The sequence below is a fragment of the Erithacus rubecula genome, assembly GCF_903797595.1.
Source record: "Erithacus rubecula genome assembly, chromosome: 20".
NCBI lineage: Eukaryota > Metazoa > Chordata > Aves > Passeriformes > Muscicapidae > Erithacus > Erithacus rubecula.
In genome coordinates this window covers 11,298,219-11,311,622 of record NC_136672.1, presented here as the reverse complement: position 1 = coordinate 11,311,622, position 13,404 = coordinate 11,298,219, and positions in this window count along the sequence as shown.

Here is a 13,404-nt window from a genome sequence, read left to right as displayed (position 1 = left end):
GCACTCAGGAACAGAAGGATTTGGGGACCAAACTCCAACTTGTGGAGTGCAAACAGCTCCTGCCTCAGCAGGAAGCAGCACCCAGGAATCAGCTCGGTGTGAACTGCCTCCAACAGCCCCCACCAGCATGAGAACCAACCCTCCAGCTGCTAATCCTGGATGACTGAACTGTGCAAACATCAAGATTTCTTATGCCACCATTTTTCACTCTAAAAAAAATCCAGAAAATGCTGGGCCCTGGTGGCAAACACCTATTCTGGAAGGAAGTTGCTCCAGTGGGTCAGATTGTTCTGGTAGCACATCATAATCCATCAAAGTTGGAGTCCCCAGAGCAAGAGAAATCAGAACATGCCTAAAGTGCAGTCTGGGCAGGCAGTGTCAGCCTGAGCCCCCTGCCCAGCAGGTGCTGCCCCTGCCCCCCAGCCCAGGAGTGCTGCCCACAGCACATCTGCTCCATTAGAGGAGAACAAATGAGGCACCGAGCCAAGATGGGAACAGAGAGCACAGAGCAGAGCTCGGTGGGCAGCCAGGGAGGGGATGGGGGATAAGGGATAGGGATGGGGATAAGGGATGGGGGATAAGTGATAATGGATAAGGGATAAGGGATGGGGGATAAGGGACGCCCACCCTGCTCCCCTTCATCCCCCTGTCCCGCTGCTCAGCATCCACCCCAGCTGACCTGCAGCCCCCCAAGGGACCCCCCAGCCCAAGGAGAGCCCAGCCCAGGGACAGCTCAAGGAGAGCCCAGCTCAGGGGGAGCCCAGCTCAGGAGAGCCCAGCTCAGGGAGCTGCAGCACCAGCAATCCCGATCTCCTCTCCCACGCTGGCCCCTCTGCAGGGCTGCAGCACCTCCTGCATCCTCCCACACCCCTCTCTGCTCCTGCCCAAGAGCCAGACATTCCCTCACAGGTTTCAAAGCTCTGTCACATCCCACTGAGCTCCAGCTCTCACTGACAGATCCAAATCCCCAGCCCTGACTGTGGCATTTCCAGCTGGGCACTGTCCCTGCCAGCGCAGGGGGGATGGACTGGGGCACCTCAGCCTGGCAGCACCAACCCTCCTCTGCCCCACCAGCAGGGGGCAGCTCTGAGGGGGTGCCAGAGCTCACAGGACCCCCGTGCCAGCGCTGCCTGTGTGGGAGGGAGCTCCTGCCTGGCTGGAGTGCTGATCCTGACCCTCCTCTCCTGCTGCACCACACCAGGGACAGCAAAGACCCTTGTCCTGCCCTGCTGTCCCAGCCCAGCCCTGCCCTGCCCAGCCCATCCCAACCCTGCCCTGCAGACCCCAGCCCAGCCCTGCAGACCCCAGCCCATCCCAGCCCTGCCCTGCAGACCCCAGCCCAGCCCTGCAGACCCCAGCCCAGCCACTCCACTGCTGGGAACACGCAGGGCACCGGCACAGCAGAAGGATTTAATTGCGTGTCAAAATTAAATCTCTTTTGATGAAGAACAATTCAGCTACGGCTCTGCCTAATCAAATTACCAAAGTCTTTTTTGATTTTCAATCATCTCCCTCATCAGAAGGCTCTCCCTGCCTGCTGCAGCACAGCTGGGCACAATCCAGCTCCTCTGGGCAGTGCCAGCCCAGCAGCACTGCCACACCACAGCACCCACACAGGCTGGAGGGTGGGCACAGCCAGCAGCAGCCCAGCCCACCGTGCCCTGAGACTGCAGAGCCCAGGTAGCCCCTCAGCACCTTCCTGGGGAGGAAACTCCAGCCAAAGGCACCCACGGCCTCTCCAGGTGAGCCACCACTGCCCAGGGTGGAGAGGCACGGGCAGCATCAGGGCAGCTGCTGACAGCCTGCAGGCTGCCCAGTCCCTGCAGGACACCCCATCCCCTTCCCCTGCTCCCAGCTGCATCAGGTACCTGAGAATGGATCTCCCTGTTCTCCCACCCCTGACAAGCCCCAGGAAATGCAGGAGATGAGACCCAGGAGCCCCAGAAGGGTCAGCTCATCCCAGCACCCCCAGCCAGGCAGAGCTCCCCTCCACGGCCCTGGAGCTGCCCAGAGCCTCCTGCACTGCAGAGACACTCGGCTGTGGTGGCAGCACAAAGTGTATTAAAAGATGCTAATTTAATTAAAAGAACACACCAACAGCTAAATGAGCAGAAGAACAGCTCTGAGCACAGGGGCTGCAGCACAGACTGAGCTCTGAGCTCCCTCCTGCACACGGATCCTGTCACCTCCTCGTCCCTCCAGGGTGCTCAGCACAGCCACCCACGGGTGTCCCCTGGATTATCCCACAGCAGCAGCTCCTCCTCTCCTCACTGCTCCCACACAGGCTATGGGATCCCATCCCCTGCAGCCCCTGGGAGGGAGCTGAGCCTTGCAGGCACCTGCTGCTGCAATGGAACTGAGCTCAGGGATGGGGATCCCCCCACAGCACATCCCTGCACCCCACAGCTGCCCTGCAGCGCCTCCAGTGCAGCTCTGGCACCTTTTCTGCTTTGCTGAGCTGTTCTGGGGGGACACCCTCACCCACAGCGAGGGCAGAGCAGCGTCCCTGCCTGCCCAGACCCAGCTCAGCTCCCACTGCCCCTGCCGGGGTCCTGGAGGGTCCCTGCTGTGCCCCTGCCCACGGGAGTCACAGGCAGGTCACACTCGGGGTCACACATGGGCGACACACAGGTCACAGACAGGTTACACTCGGGGTCACACACAGGTCACACTCGGGGTCACACAGAGGGCACACTCGGGGTCACACACAGGTCACAGACAGGTCACACTCAGGGTCACACGGAGTCACACATGGGTGACACACAGGTCACACTCGGGGTCACACACAGGTCACACACAGGTCACACTCAGGTCACACTCTGGGTCACACTCGGGGTCAAACATAGGTGACACATGAGTCACATATGGATGACACACAGGGTCACATATGGGTGACACTCGGGGTCACAGAGGTCACAGCTGGGGTGACACACAGGTCAAATTCGGGTCACATTTGGGTCACATTCAGGTCACACTTGGGTCACACTCAGGTCACACTCGGGGGTCCCGCAGCCCCAGAACGGGCACACAGCGCCCCCTGCCGGCCACGGCCCCCCCTCCCTGCAGCCAAAACCCCCGGCCCAGCCCAGACAGACCCGGCCTAAGCCAGACCCGGCCTAAGCCAGACCCGGCCCAGCCCAGACAGACCCGGCCCAGCCCAGAGAGACCCGGCCCAGCTGAGACAGACCCGGCTAAGTCAGTCAAACCCAGCCCAGGTCAGACCACAGCCCAGGCTCTCCCTGCCCCCTGCTCATCCTGGCACAGGGACAGCCACACAACACACACCCAGCCAGGCCAGGTGCCAGGGCAGGTGCCAGGGCAGGTGCCAGGCCAGGTGCCAGGTGCCAGGGCAGGTGCCAGGTGCCAGGGCAGGTGCCAGGACACGCAGGAAGGTGAGCACAGCTTTCAGAGCCCTGCTGGGACAGTGCAAACCTCCGGGATCCCAGGGCTGGAATGCTCTGACTGCCCAGCTGAGCACCCTGGGAGCCTGCCTGGCCCTTGGGGACACTGTGACAGGCTGAGCTGGGCTGGGGGACAGGACAGCAGGACAGCCAGAGGGGCTGGAGGAACGTGAGGATGCTCAACACCCACTGCCTGCAGGGAAAACCTGACTGGGATGAAGGGATGGGCTCCATCCCCAGCTCTCTCCACCTGCAATCCCTTTTGTGCATTTCCAAAGAGGGGCTGTCACATCCTGGCAGATGCTGGGAGCAGACGCCTGATGGAGGCCATCTGCCACATCTCACATGAAAATGATTCAAACTGGCCAGGACTTTAATTCCATCAGCTGGCACTGGAGCGGGCCCAGGTGTGAGCCTGGAGCAGCTCGGGCAGGGTGGGAGCTCCAGCCCCCCCTCAGCACAGCCAGGTGGGAGCTCTGGGAGCCACGGGCAGCACCAGGGGCACAGGGGGCACCAGCCTGGGCAGCTCCCCTCTGGGAAGCTCCTGCAGGAGCCCAGCACTGCAGAGCTGCAGCTGGAGGAAGGCTCAGTGCAGGAGCTGGGCTGTGGGTGACCAGCACGGGATCTGCTGGCAGGTTTGCTCAGTGTCCCTGGGGATGGCTGCAGGGAGGGGAAGGGCAGCAGGAGCCGTGCCCAGGCAGGGGCAGGTCCCCCAGAGCTCAGCCCACCCTGGGCAGTGTCCCACCCTCCAAACACTCCCATATGGAATGGCAGAGCCACTCACTGTCAAGGGGGCAGCGCCAGCCTGGCTCTGGGAAAAGGGGCAGCAGCAAAGGGGCAGTGTGTGCTGCAGCCTCTGAAATCTCTGCCTCACCCAGCCTCCCTGCCCAGCTCCTGCTCAGACACTCCAGTGCCCACGGGAACCCCCAAGGAAAAATAAACCCACAGAGAGCAGCAAATCCAGCCTGGCCACTGCTCCAGACATCTGCACACATCTGGGATCTCTCCAAGGCCGTGGTGTCTCCTCTGGCCTCTCACAGGCTGCAGAGGATGTGCAGGAACATTCACACACCTGGCACACGAGCCCCTGCCAGGAGCTGAAATGGCCCAGGTGCTGCATGGCCAGGAGGGGGACAGGGCCAGAGTCCCTGAAATAACCCCTGAAATCCCCATTTGATCAGTGTGAGCAGAACCCCCTGCACTGGGGAAAGGCAAAGCCTCCAGCAGCCCCTGGCAAAGCTGATCCAGAGGCAAATTCCTCCCCAGCCCAAACCTGGAGGCACATTCACAGACCAGCCATGAATTTTGCCACATCAAGGCAGCTCCACACTGCATCAGTTCATGGTGTGGCAGCATCTCCAGACCAGTTAAACACATTTACCAACCTGAGCTGAGCCCACACAGGACCCAGGGCTGGGGCTGGCCACATCTCCCCCTCCCCTCCAGGCAGTGTGAGGGAGCAAACCCAGGTCCCCATCCCTGGGGAAACTCTACTGGCTACTGGTCCCTGCTCAGGACCTTCCCCAAGGGCCCAGCTCAGCTGGAGGATCCAGGGATGGGACTGGACACTGAGGGGAGGGATAACTTGGCAGCTGCTCACATTCAGTTTGCACCTTCTTTGCCAGTGTGGAAGGAAACAAACGACCTGTGAAGGGAACTGAGCGCAGTGATTCATTACCCCCGATGGGTGATGATGGCTTAATTATTTTTCTAACTGGGGAGAGACGTTTTCTGACAGCAGGTGCAAATTAATTCTCCACTGTTTTAAGGAGTGATCGGCCCAGGACAAGCAGAAAACTGGAAAACCTAATTAAATCGGGAGCTGGGTAGAATAAATGGAGCAGGGAGTTTGTTTGTGTGGTGCTGGGGGGTGTCAACCATCACTGGGAAAGGCACCAGGGCTCCCAGCTGGAAACTGGGGCTGAGTGGAGGGTTCTGTGTGCACACACAGGCTTGGACAGCTTTGGGCAGGAGGTGCCACGGTGGTCACAGCACGTCCTGCTTCTGAAAATGGCAAATCCAGGGCTGTCCCCAGGGATGGGGGATCCAAGGACCAGGAAAATCCAGGGCTGTCCCCAGGGATGGGGGATCCAAGGACCAGGAAAATCCAGGGCTGTGTCCAGGGATGGGGCATCCAAGGACCAGGAAAATCCAGGGCTGTCCCCTGCACCAAGCCATACAAATAACAAACACCTCAAGGGTTTTGCCACGGGGGGGAGCAGCCAGGGCTCCACAAACAGGAAAAAAAAAAAAGAGTTTATGTTCAAGAGTCACCATGGAAACACTATTTATGCTTTCCAGCTCTCCCAGCCGGGCACTGCTCAGTCCTGCTGAGCTGCATCAGCCCCACTCCATCCTCGGGGGCTGGAGCCCCTCGGGGTGCTGGGGCAGCTGCTGCACCCTGGGCTGCTCTGCCCCCACCCCTGAGCTCCTCCAGCAGCTTCACATGGGAGCAGCACATCCCAGAGGATGCCAGGGTGGAACTGGGGGAGATCAGCAGCCCCAGCAGGCTGGGGGGTGTCTGTGCTCCCTGCTCATGCTCTGCTGCTCAGAGCCCCCTGACCACCCCTCAGCCCCTGACTCTGGTGCTCTGCCAGTCCTCCCCCTCCAGCACGCCTGCAGTGCTGGGAAAAAGAGCCCTAATTGCTTTTTGTTTTTCTGCTTCTCCCATCATTAAATCCCTTCTTCATCCCTAATAGTTTGGGATTCTGTGAAGGTTAATATGTTTCAGGTTCCACACAAGTACAGCTAATTAACAAACAGTCCCCTCAATTCCCTTTAATGCTACACATGGAATGCAACCGCTGCAATTACCTGCTTCCCAAAGCCATTACAAACCACAGAAAATTAGCTGGAACAGGTGATAAAACCCTTCTTTTATCGGCTCATGAAAGGAGCCCATCTCCAGGCAGCAGCTTCCCAGCAGGCAGATGGAGGGGCTGGCAGCCCCTGAGCTGGGAGCAGCCCTGGGAGCCCCAAAACCCCACAGGCTGCAGGGCTGCTTCCCCCTGGCTGCTCCAGCCCAGCCCCAACAGCCCAGACCCTGCTCTCAGAGCCAGGCTGGGGTTAAAGCAAACCCCACCTGCCTGGGGAGCCAGGGAAGGGGCAGAGCTCAGCTCCAGGGACCCCCAGACTCTGCCCAGGGGGGAGCAGAGCCAAAGCCTGGCCAGCCTAGGGTCCCTGTCCTGGGCCACAGCCCTGGGGACACACAGGGCACAACGGGGAGAACAATCACACCCACTCCCAGGGGAAAAACAGCAGGGAAGCTAAAAAATTACAATAAATCAGGAGCATCCTTATCAGGAGAGACTCCCCATCCTCCCAGAGGAAGAGCATCCTCCACAGATAAACCAACCCAAACCAAACCAAACCAAATCTCCATTCCCTGTCCCAGGAGTGCTGGGCTATTCCAGCAGCAACTGCAACACTTGCAGCCAACTCCAGGTCTGCTTTTGGGAGCCCCAGAGCAGGCCAGGAAATGCAAGGAGCTCCCAGCAAATTGCTCCATCAGCCCTCATTAAAAACCAGCACCTCTCAGGTGAGGCTCAGCTCCCAGCTCCTGGGTCTTGTGTGGTGTCTGCAGAAAGTTCTTCAGGGTCATCCTCCCTCCCTCAGGCCCCCCAGCACCAGCAGAGCCTTCCCCAGGAACCTGCTGCTGCTGCCCAGGGGCAGGAGGGTCCCTGAGCAGCCACCAGGGCCACCATCCCCTGCCACAGGCAGCTCTGGGTGTCCCCAGCTGTGCTGTGCCAGCCCTTGGTGGCCCCCAGCCCTTGGTGGCCCCCAGCCCCAGCTGCTGGCTGCAGCATCCTCCCCATCACACCCAGCCCCTCTCAGCATCCTCCCCATCACACCCAGCCCCTCTCAGCATCCTCCCATCACACCCAGCCCCTCTCAGCATCCTCCCCATCACACCCAGCCCCTCTCAGCACCCTCCCCATCACACCCAGCCCCTCTCAGCATCCTCCCCGTCACACTCAGCCCCTCTCAGCATCCTCCCATCACACCCAGCCCCTCTCAGCATCCTCCCCATCACACCCAGCCCCTCTCCTCAGCACCCTCCCCATCACACCCAGCCCCTCTCAGCATCCTCCCCATCACACCCAGCCCCTCTCAGCATCCTCCCCATCACACCCAGCCCCTCTCAGCATCCTCCCCATCACACCCAGCCCCTCTCCTCAGCACCCTCCCCATCACACCCAGCCCCTCTCAGCATCCTCCCATCACACCCAGCCCCTCTCAGCACCCTCCCCATCACACCCAGCCCCTCTCCTCAGCACCCTCCCCATCACACCCAGCCCCTCTCAGCACCCTCCCCATCACACCCAGCCCCTCTCAGCATCCTCCCCGTCACACTCAGCCCCTCTCAGCATCCTCCCATCACACCCAGCCCCTCTCAGCATCCTCCCCAGTGCCAGAGCACCCTCCAGTGATGGGCCTCCCGTGCAAGAGCTCCTTAAAAATGTAAATTGGGAACAGCCTCTCAGCACAGGAGGAAAATCACTGTAAACAAATTCGCAGTTGCTGTGGAAACCATTAAAAATAGATTCCCCACGCTCCCCCTTTTGTGCTGGGTATTATACAGCTGGGTTCCTTCATTCTGCATTATTATTACTTTTTAATTATGAATAATTTCCTCCCTTCTATAGGAAGATGGAGTAAAAAACAGAACTTTCAAAACGAGGGGCCTTTAGGATATGTTTCAATATGCAAATGAAGGCAACATGCATTCGGTGCTGTTTACGCCAGGGGGTAAAAATCCTTCTGCATTAACCCTTCCTGTGCCGGGTCCCTCTTCCCTCCCCTTGCCCCCAGCCAGGCAGGGCAGTGCCCAGAAGCAGCAGGGCCAGCAGGGCTGTGGTGCCTCAGAGCCCAGACAGAGCCCACAGGGGCTGGGTGAGCCCTGGGAGCACGGGGAGCCCCCTCCCCAAGGAGTGACAGAAATCCCACCCACAGCCCTGTCCTGCAGCACTGCCCTGCCAGGACTCAGCTCTGAGCAGAGCAAGGTCCAGGGTGGTCTGGAGGTGCCTGGCAAGATGGTCCCGTTCCAGAGAGTGACTCAGGGGCTATTTGCAGTCCTGGCACAGGGCACGGGGCACAGGCAGCTCCTGCCCACAGCCCAGCCCAGCACCAGCAGGGCCCCCCAGCAGGCTGGGACAGAGCACGGCCAGCACAGCTCCTGCTGCCAGGGCAGCAGATGGACAGGGCTGGGATCCCTCCAGCACACCCTAAGCTGTGTCCTGACACCCTGAGCTGTGTCCTGACACCCTGAGCCGTGTCCTGACACCCTGAGCCATGTCCTGACACCCTGAGCAGTGTCCTGACACCCTGAGCTGTGTCCTGACACCCTGAGCTGTGTCCTGACACCCTGTACCTGTGTCCTGACACCCTGAGCCATGTCCTGACACCCTGAGCCGTGTCCTGACGCCCTGAGCCGTGTCCTGACACCCTGAGCCATGTCCTGACACCCTGAGCCGTGTCCTGACACCCTGAGCTGTGTCCTGACACCCTGAGTAGTGTCCTGACACCCTGAGCCGTGTCCTGACGCCCTGAGCCATGTCCTGACACCCTGTACCTGTGTCCTGACACCCTGAGCCATATCCTGACACCCTGTACCTGTGTCCTGACACCCTGAGCCATATCCTGACACCCTGAGCCATGTCCTGACACCCTGTACCTGTGTCCTGACACCCTGAGCCGTGTCCTGACACCCTGAGCCGTGTCCTGACACCCTGAGATGTGTCCTGACGCCCTGTACCTGTGCCCTGACACCCTGAGATGTGTCCTGACACCCTGAGCAGTGTCCTGACACCCTGAGATGTGTCCTGACACCCTGAGCCGTGTCCTGACGCCCTGAGCCGTGTCCTGACACCCTGAGCCATATCCTGACACCCTGAGCCATGTCCTGACACCCTGAGCCGTGTCCTGACACCCTGAGCCATGTCCTGACACCCTGAGCCATGTCCTGACACCCTGAGCCGTGTCCAGGACCAGCCCCAGGGCTGATGCTGAGCCCCAGAGCTGCAGGACAGACAGGTCTGTCTGTCAGGGTCAGAACTGCACAAGCCAACACTGTCACAGGCACCCCCATGTCACTGCTCTCCCCCCAAAGCTCAGTCTCCATCCCAGGAGGAGCATGGCTTGCTTTAACTCTGGGAAAGCTCAGGGTGGGCAGAAAATGCTGACTGGCCACAGGCATTACAGTAGGGTACAAAAAAACAGGCTGGGAAACCCCAAATGGGCTGGAAAACCCCAAACGGGCTGGAAAACCCCAAATGGGCTGGAAAACCCCAGACAGGCTGGAAAACCCCAAACAGACCTGACTTTGGAGTGTGGGACTTTCACAGTTAAGAGAAAGTTTTCTTTGGCTTTCTGCAGATACTGAGCAGAAAGGAGGGGAGAGGGCAGGTCCCTGACCCAAGGGCAACTTCAGTACCCTGGCACCTTCTTCTAAAACCCCTGGAGAAAACAAGACCCCTTCCCCACAGAGACAAGCTCTCCCAATTCCCATTTCCACCTCTCCCACAAAACCCAGATTTTAAATCACCAGCAGCACCCAAGGATGCACCCAGAAGGGTCCCAGACCTGGGAGGGCATTCCTGGGACAGGGGCCAGAGGCTGCAGCCCTTGTCCATCCCTGAGTGCTCTCCTCCAGGCAGATATCCCTGTTTGATGCACACACAGCCAGCAACAGAGCTGGCTCCAGTGCTTAATTACCTTCCCTGATAAAAATATGCACTTTGTTTCCAGTCAGAATGTGTCTTACTGGAGCTCTCAGAGCCTGCATCTTGTCTCCTCCCTGCTAAATTAGAGCGCTCTGTACCCACAGACATCTCTTGATCACAAGCTAAACCAACCCACACCGTGAAACCACCTCTGAAACTTCCCTGGATGAAAAGTTCAACCTACTTAGGCTGTGTCTCCACAGCAGAGCAGCTTTTCCAGCCCATGGACCATTTCTGCAGCTCCTTCCTGCACATCTCCCATGCCACCAGTGCTTTTCCAGGTGTCCATAAACACACACGGGAGAAACCAAACCAGGCAGCCCCAGTGCTGGGACAGGGGCTGAAGCAGAGACCCCCAGGAACATCCCAGGCACATCCAGCCAGCACAAACCTCCATCACACCAGTCAGGAGGCAAGGGAGGGATGCCCAGAAAGCCCCAAATCCTGCCCAGCTCCCAGGGGCAGCAGGGTCCCTCCCTGGTGCCCTGTCACACGAGGTGCTGCTCCAGCCACACTGCTCAGGTGCTCAACTCACACAAACTGCACTCAGGTGCTGCAAGACAAACCCTCTGAGAATCCCCAGTTAAAGGTGGGTAATTAGGGCTGCCTGCACAGGGGACAGCCCAGCCCGGGCTCAGGAGGAACAGGCACATCCTGACTCCACCAAGGCTGTAAATTAGCCAGGCACATCCAGTGGCAGCAGAGGAATTACCAGCTCCCACACCCCCTCCTGGGGGCTGCTGCTCCCCCTCTGCACGGGTGTTCCCAGACATATGCTGCTGCTAATGGGGCTTCTGTCACTTCAGCTGCTGGCAGGGATTATTTTATCTCGGGAACCTCTCCCAGAGCCAGAGCCCAGGCTTTCAGCACTAAATCACCCACAGGGGAACTCACAGGTGCACAGGGGAACACAGGATGGAAGCATCAGCCTGGTGCTTGTGCTTTGTGCCACAGGGGCTGTGGGGGCAGGGAGAGGGGGGATCCTGCAGGAGCAGCCCCAGGAATGGAGCCAAACCCAGCAGCACAGGGAGCACGGGGAGAAGGGGACACAATGGTCAGGTGCAAACCCAGATCTCCCAGCACGGCTCTGGACATCCTCCAGCAGCTCCTGCTCCCACTCCATCGCCAGCCCCACAGCACAGGGGCTCTGCAGGGCACTGCCACGTTGTGCCAGGGCTCAGCCACCCTCTCCCTGCCCGGGCACTGTGCTCACAGCCCGGGGAGAGGGGCACTGCTCCACGCTGGCACCAGCAGACGGAGGCTCAGCACGGCTCCTGCCAGGGAGAGCTCCTGCACTTTACCACTGCTGAGCAGCTTCTGTGCTCCTGAAATATCCTCTTCCCCTGGGCAGCTTCGTATGTGAGTCTTGGGACTTGTTGGAGCATTAAACTGACATCTAGGTCACGGTAAGGAATAGCTCAACGCCTCCAGGAAAAAGGGTTTTCCTTCCACATCCCAGCCTCCCCCACAGCTCAGCACTCAGCCCAGGAGCAGGCACTTAACAGGGGTGACCACTTCTAGCAGAGAATGGAGGAGGCTGTGGGGGTGGAAAAGGGATTAAGACCATTTCTGAGGCATGGTCTGCAGATTAGCTGCCTTTGCTGAAGTTCTCTTGGCTCTTCAAGGTCCCTGAAGCAGCACCTCGGCAGGAAAAGGCACTGGCAGGATTTGAAGCCCAGGGAGAGTGGCTGGACACGGGCCAGGGCCAGCAGAGTCTCACCACGCTCAGCCTGGCAGAACCCAAGAACCACAGGTGACCCGTCCTGGCCACCAACAGCCCTGGTGGCCACCAGCCCCAGCCTGGCTGGGCTAATCCCAGCCCTGCCTGCAAGCCCTGGCTGCTCCACAGCAGGACAATGCTCTGGCAGCCCAGCCCCAGCCCCTTCCCCAGCCCCTTCCCCACCCCAGCCCCAGCCCAGTCCAGCCCCACCCCAGCCCAGGCCCCTTCCCCACCCCAGCCCCACCCCCAGTTCACTCCCCTGCTCTGGGAGGGCTGGGGACCCCAGGGACCCCCAGACCCCTGCAGGGCACAGCAGCACCAGCACAGAGGAACAGCCAAATTCAGAGTGCTGGGGGTGTGGGATGGGAGAGGGACAGAGGACAGGGACAGAGGGACAGAGGGACAGAGGGACAGAGGGCTGTGCTCACCCTCCCAGGGCAAAGCTCAGGCCAGCCCTGTCCCTGTCCCTGTCCCCAGGGTGTCACTGTGATGGAGTGCTGGATGCAGGCACCGTAATGGTTTCATCAACTTCGCTACTTTTTATGAGAAATTTGTTCCAATCCTTTCCCTCTCCCCGGCTGCTGTCACCTTAACAGATGTCAGAGCTGCAAGAATAATAATCCAGGCAGGAACCCTTGAACCGGAGCGAGCAGCGTCCCGGGGAGGAGCCAAGAGCACGGAGAAAACTCATTTTTGCAGGAAGTCAGGACCCTTGAGCTGCCCCAGCCTGACACTGCCTGGGCTGGGAGATTGGATTGTGCCCTCCTCTTCCTGCCTGGGGGAAAGCTGCCCTGTGCAGATGTGCAGATGTGCTGCCATGCTGGTGAAACAGCTCTGGAGAGCCGAGCACAGGAGGGGCAGCAGGAGGGGCAGGAGGGGCAGCAGGGGGGGCAGGAGGGGCAGCAGGGGCAGCAGTAGGGGCAGTAGCAGGGGCAGCAGGAGGGGCAGGAGGGGCAGCAGGAGGGGCAGCAGGAGGGGCAGCAGAGCACAGGAGGGGCAGCAGGAGGGGCAGGAGGAGGGGCAGCAGGAGGGGCAGCAGGGGCAGTAGCAGGGGCAGCAGGAGGGGCAGCAGGGGCAGCAGCAGGGGCAGCAGGAGGGGCAGCAGGGGCAGCAGCAGGGGCAGCAGGAGGGGCAGCAGGGGGGGCAGGAGGGGCAGCAGGGGCAGCAGCAGGGGCAGCAGGAGGGGCAGCAGGGGGGGCAGGAGGGGCAGCAGAGCACAGGAGGGGCAGCAGAAGGGGCAGCAGGAGGGGCAGCAGGAGGGGCAGCAGGGGCAGCAGGAGGGGCAGCAGGAGGGGCAGCAGCAGGGGCAGCAGGGGCAGCAGGAGGGGCGGCAGGGGCAGCAGCAGGGGCAGGAGGGGCGGCAGGGGCAGCAGGAGGGGCAGCAGGGCAGCCGGGGCGGGCTCCCCAGCAGCAGCAGCAGAGCCCCGGGCACTGATCTGGGGATTCCCAGGGCTGCCGGTGCCAGACCTGCCCTCGTGCTGCCTTCCCCTGCGAGGAGCTGCTGCTCTGCAATGACTCATCGCTGGAAGACGAATTCTATTTAAAGGATGTTATTCGTAGA